General features: G+C 35.5%; 1 non-coding gene across 1 annotated transcript; it reads left to right on the top strand.

The window, feature by feature from the left end:
• Positions 1-4,652: 4,652 nt before the first annotated feature.
• Positions 4,653-4,772, top strand: LOC120355750. The gene has a single exon (XR_005573828.1). It is a non-coding gene; the product is annotated as a U5 spliceosomal RNA (small nuclear RNA).
• Positions 4,773-5,596: the final 824 nt, after the last annotated feature.

Here is a 5,596-nt window from a genome sequence, read left to right as displayed (position 1 = left end):
ACTACCGGAAGGTTAAACTGAGTCATCAATATTATTTTAAACCAAATCATCAATCTGAAGCTGCGTTTACACAAAAGTTATTAACAAAATGTTGATAAATTAATCCTTATGGATTCTATTTGATTGAACATAACTTATCATACACAACATGATGAACATATGTGTTTGTCAAGTTTTGTTCAAACTAATAGAATCTATCCAATTATATTCAGCGAGCAATTCCTTTTTATCTGGATATATTTTTATATTTTATTATTCATATCAATTCATATTAATTGGTTACATTTATTCATGTCCAACGGATCTCGATAACGGCTCTAACGATTTTCACGAAATTCGAAACATGGTAGGTTTATGATGGAAAAATTCGATTGCACTAGGTCTCATCCCTGGGAAAACTCGCTGAAGGACATGGAAAGGATAACAATTCTATTCTTCCTTGGAAAAACAGGTGATAATTCCGTCGTCGAAACAGAAGAAACGTGTGTGGGAGAGAAACTGAATTATTCAAGCTGTGTAATCAATCAGCGAGAAATATTATCTAGAAATTTTGATGGACTTGATAAAAATAATCTAATTGTTGACATGGCATGATAATCATTCCAAAGTAGAGTATATTACAATTTTCAAAGTTAATCATTATGTGACAATTTGAAGTGATTAGCGAGTGTTATATTGTTATTCAATTTGGTTTGTAAATAATCTAAATTAGAACTTTTTGTTTTTAAATGTTTGGACTGAAAATTGAACCTGAATTCAAGTGTATAACCTACTTTCTGCACTATTTATAGTGTATAAATCAAAATTTGGGAAAAAACAGTTTTGGACTGTGCCTGTTAGTCCTTCCCCAATCATTTTAGTTTCTGTTTCAATTCGTTCTGTTTATCAATAGTTTATGAATAAAAACGAGTGAAGCTCGATGCCTTGATATTAAGGATTGAGTTAATTACATTTTGTTAATAATTTGGTGTAAACAAGGTCAACACTATACGAATAGAATAAAACAAACCATGTTGCATTCAGATAGATTGATAATAAAACTTTCAAAAAACATAAAACAAACTCCAAATTAGCAATATAATTCTATGAAACACATAAATATTCTGGTTCAAAATACTAGTAGTTCTGTGAACTACCTCATGCAGTTTTCTCATCCACAAGTATCAGATATCACCTGTTCTAGTTGATTCAGTTGAATCACAATTCACAGTTGAATCATAATTTACTCTTAAAAGCTGTTTATTGTTTTCTCCAAGAACAAAAACTCACTTATGTTGAAAAAATCAGTAAACGTTTGAATTGTATCCCATATGATAATTTATGCAGTTTCGTGATAATATTTTCATCTGATAAAGATTATTTTGAAATTATTTTTTCTCAATCAAGAATATTATAATTACTTCAGCATTATCCAGCTCATTCAATCATTCTTTATTTTATTTCCAATCACCCATCAAATTTGTTTTTGAAATGTGAGAATATGATACTGATGAGCACGCATCATAAAAACTATTGAAACCCTACCTTATAGTAATAGACTCGGCCAGACATCTGTGTAATGCATGTAATGAATAATCCACTTTTCAGCTGATTGATTATGAATAATTCTATAGTCTGATTGATCATAACTTCAAAGTAGATGATATATAGTGATATCAGAGTATGGAGGAGTTCCTTCCCCTCTGATATTATCCTTAAAATGCAAAATTTCGAAAAAAACTTGTTTATACATCGACGGGCAGTTAAAAGGAATATATCCTGCCAGATCTCATCGAATTCTATCAACGCGTTTGGCCGTAATCGCGTTATTTATTTATTCACAGTTACAGAAAATTTATGAACAAAACAAAATACATAATAATTGCATGCATGGGCCGAAGACTGTGTGCAGGATGAGTTGCAACATCACTTGACTGTACAAAACAAAAATAAATAATTAAATCATAATAATTGATACTTAAGTAGATATTCAAAAATGCATGATTCTTAAATAGAACTCGAAATGAAAATATCCTTGTGATTTAATATGTAATTAAAAGCGAATCAAGAATGATAATGAGGATATAAATTTTATGAAAAAGTAGAAAGATGATTGAAGGAAGAGTAAGGTGTTATTATGATAAGGATGAAGAATATGGAAAAGAGGTTGAAGGAGAAGGGATGGGAGAGATTGAGAAAAGCTTTCAAGCAAAGAAAGAAGAAGCATTCACCGCTAATGTTTACAACCCAGGGGAGGTGAAGCACAAAAAAAAATAGTTCAAACAAAAGAATGTTGAACACGTTAAAAAAAATAAATGAGAAAATGCAAGCATAAGAGCAATATAGTAGGCTACTTTATACAAGTTAACACTAACAATTATTTGCTGTTTTCAGAATACATACAGACAGACAGACAAAAGCAAATCGAGTTAAATCATACACCTCACTACATCGGTCAATAAGGTTCACCATGGAATGGTTATGTCATGTTTCTCTTTCATTCCATGTGTTATGTTTCTCTCTTTCTTGTCTCCCATCTCATTCACTTCTTCTTTCTCTTCTTCACATGATAACAGTGTGGTGTCATTAAATTGTCATCAAGAGTTCTAAGTGATGAGGAATTCTGATCACAGTGTGGCTGAGAGGCAATCACTGTTGGGCCGCGCTGAGGAAGTGCTGAGGCTGAGGGTGTGCAGTGTGCACTGTCCACCAAGGAAAGAGCAAGAAGGAAATCGATTGGAAAGCAAGGAAGAAATCACACATGGGGTGCAATGCTCTGACAATGACCAGAATTAATTGTGGCAAACCGGAAAATAGTGAGGAGTAGGAGAGAATGGGAAGATAAGTCGAAGAAGAAGAATAAGAAGAAGAAGGAGAAGAAGAAGGAAAAGGAGAGTATTGTGGAGAATGAGATGATAGTAGTGATGGAAGGAGATGGAAAAGTAGGAAGGAACAACCGGTAGGAAGAAAACAGAAAGTGTAGTCACACCGATTTCCGCGGAAAACGCTGTTTTCTTTCACTCTCCTCTTTGCTTCTTTTTTCTCTTACCTCCTCTTGTACATATTTCTCCTTATTCTCTTTCTTCTTCTTCTTCTTCTTCTTCTTCTTCTTCTTCTTCTTCTTCCTCTTCTCCTTCTCCTTCTAATTCTTCTTCTTCTTCATTTTCTTCCTTTCAGCTCATTTTTCCCATTATGATTCAACAATTTTCTTTTGCTTTCTTTTTCTGTCACTTGTCAATGAAATCTTCCTCCCTTATCAGTTCTTACTCCTCTCTATCATTAAAGACACTCCTCTCTTGCTCTCATTGTATCACTTCCTAGTTCTCATCACTCTCCTCCAATCTTTCTCCTCATATATTTCTCCTTCTTCTCCTCGTATATTTCTCTTTCTCCTATTGCTGTTTCTCCTTCCGATCACTCCCTTCATCCACCAAATTTCATTCTTTCTGTTCCTCCTTTTTTCTTTCATCTTCTACTCATTTGACTTTTCCTCCTTCCCCCTTCTTTGTACTCTCTACTCTTCCCTCTTCCAGTCCAGTTTTCATCCATGCTCTCCATTTCTCCTCCTACTCCTCCTCATCCTCCAACTCCTCTCAATTACTCTCCTCCTCCTCCACCTCCTACACTACATCATGTTTTGGAAGAACCTATTAGTGTGAAATCTACGTTTGATGTGGATATCCCTCAAATTACAGTAATTTATTGATTCATTTATCAGATTAGCACAAACAATACAATGATTGAGAGAGAAAAAACTGGCCATTGCCCAAAACTTCTTCAATTCCTAATTTATTTTCATATTGTCCGAATATTATACATAGGTTATGTCAATCCCAATTCCTTAACAAATCTCTACCAAAAGTATAATTTGAATAAACAATTAATTTCAAATTCAGATAGATGATAATGAAACTTTTGTAAAACCATGAAACAAGCTTTGAATTCACAGAATGAAGGATAAAACCACTTAAATTTCGATCTCGAAATATCACGTTCACCATAGCTACATAAAGGAGCGTACAGACTTTCGCTCTGCTCCGCAACCGAACGTCACTCCAGCAGAGCGATCGATGATCGACCGGGGAGCAACAATGGTTCGACCGGGAACGCGAGAAGATCTAACATCTTCCGTAACGTTCATGATGGGTGCGTGGGCGGCGCGACTGTAGTTCGATGGAGGAACGAGGGCGGTACGAGGGAGGAGCGTGCTCGGTGCGGGTTGGATATGTGTACGCAGCTTAACAGATAAATGACGAGGATAAACCTTACCAGAATTACAATTACTTGTCTCTACAATAACAATAAATATTTCTTCTTTAATTCTGCTCCTCCTCCTCTCCCTCTAAGTCTTCTTTCTGCACATCAACAAACTCCTCCACTGTCACAAATCCATGCAGTATTCAGTCAGAATAGGAGCCACGTCATTGTACAAACGACAAAGTGAGTGGATGACAAAGAGGAAGGATGATGGGTAAATGGATGACAAAGCTGAAGTAGGATTCACTTTATCTGTCAGAATTCCTTGGAAGATACACCATACTTCCCCTTCAACAGACACTGACAGTTTAATGTTCTGGAAGCACAATGCTTTGTGGTTTGAGGTTTGCTGATTTCGTGATTATTGTGACTCGTGGTTGGTAGGGGGATTTCTGAGATTGCGGAGAGAAATTCTGAGGTTCTGGTTCCACTTCAAAGTCGAATAAATCTTTCGCCTTTTACTAAAGATTTCCGTGGTGTGGAACACATGATGAGTCTAATCTGAATTTTTTCTAGATTTGGTTTTCGTACAGGAGGGCAAACAGGAATGCCAGGATATGTGACGAGTTGTGATGAAATAATAGTTTTGGAAAAGTGTTGTATTGAATTCACATGTCATCATATACTTTTCCAATATGTTCATCAATCATTTTAATATGATAAATTGATGATACATATTCTGTTAATATAAAAAAGGTTGTCTGACAATGTTTTGAAGGGTGAAAGGCTTGGTTGGCGGCTTCTTTCTTCTAAATTCTAATATACTTGTATTATAAAATGTCTTTATAATTTTATATTATTCAATTTTCTGATTAGATAATCAATTATTAATCTTGAGAATTCCATATGCTAACACATAGATCGTAACTGATCCAACATAAACGACAACTGCGTATGCGCAACTATTTGTTAGTTCGCCCTAGGAAGCTAGGAACTTGCCAAAGTCATGCTCTTCTATGCGCTCTGTTCGCGTTCCGCTCTCGCTCGACCTGCGATCATCTTGGGATCTGCTCGTGTAACGTTCGTTTGCGGAGCAGAGGGTGAGTATGTACGCACCTTCAAAGTACAATTCAATAATTGTTTCCAGGAACGAAGCATTCTATTTATGCTCGATAATTTCCAATAATTGGGGGTTATTGGATTCAGACCCCTCCATAGATACGCCTATGCTATACAGGGAGATGGCTAATCCCGGTTAAATTTAATGCCTCGAACCTGGTTTTGATCAAAGAGATATTATTCATATATATTGATTCGCTCAATAGATACATCATCAGAAATTATAGGGAGAGGAAGAATAAGGTGACCTTGTGATTTTCTTCTCCCAAATTAAGGTGAGTTACACATAGTCCGAAATAGG

The sequence above is a fragment of the Nilaparvata lugens genome, unplaced genomic scaffold (genome assembly GCF_014356525.2).
Source record: "Nilaparvata lugens isolate BPH unplaced genomic scaffold, ASM1435652v1 scaffold4606, whole genome shotgun sequence".
In the NCBI taxonomy this organism is placed as follows: Eukaryota; Metazoa; Arthropoda; class Insecta; order Hemiptera; family Delphacidae; genus Nilaparvata; species Nilaparvata lugens.
This window is presented reverse-complemented; position numbering and strand designations above follow the sequence as displayed.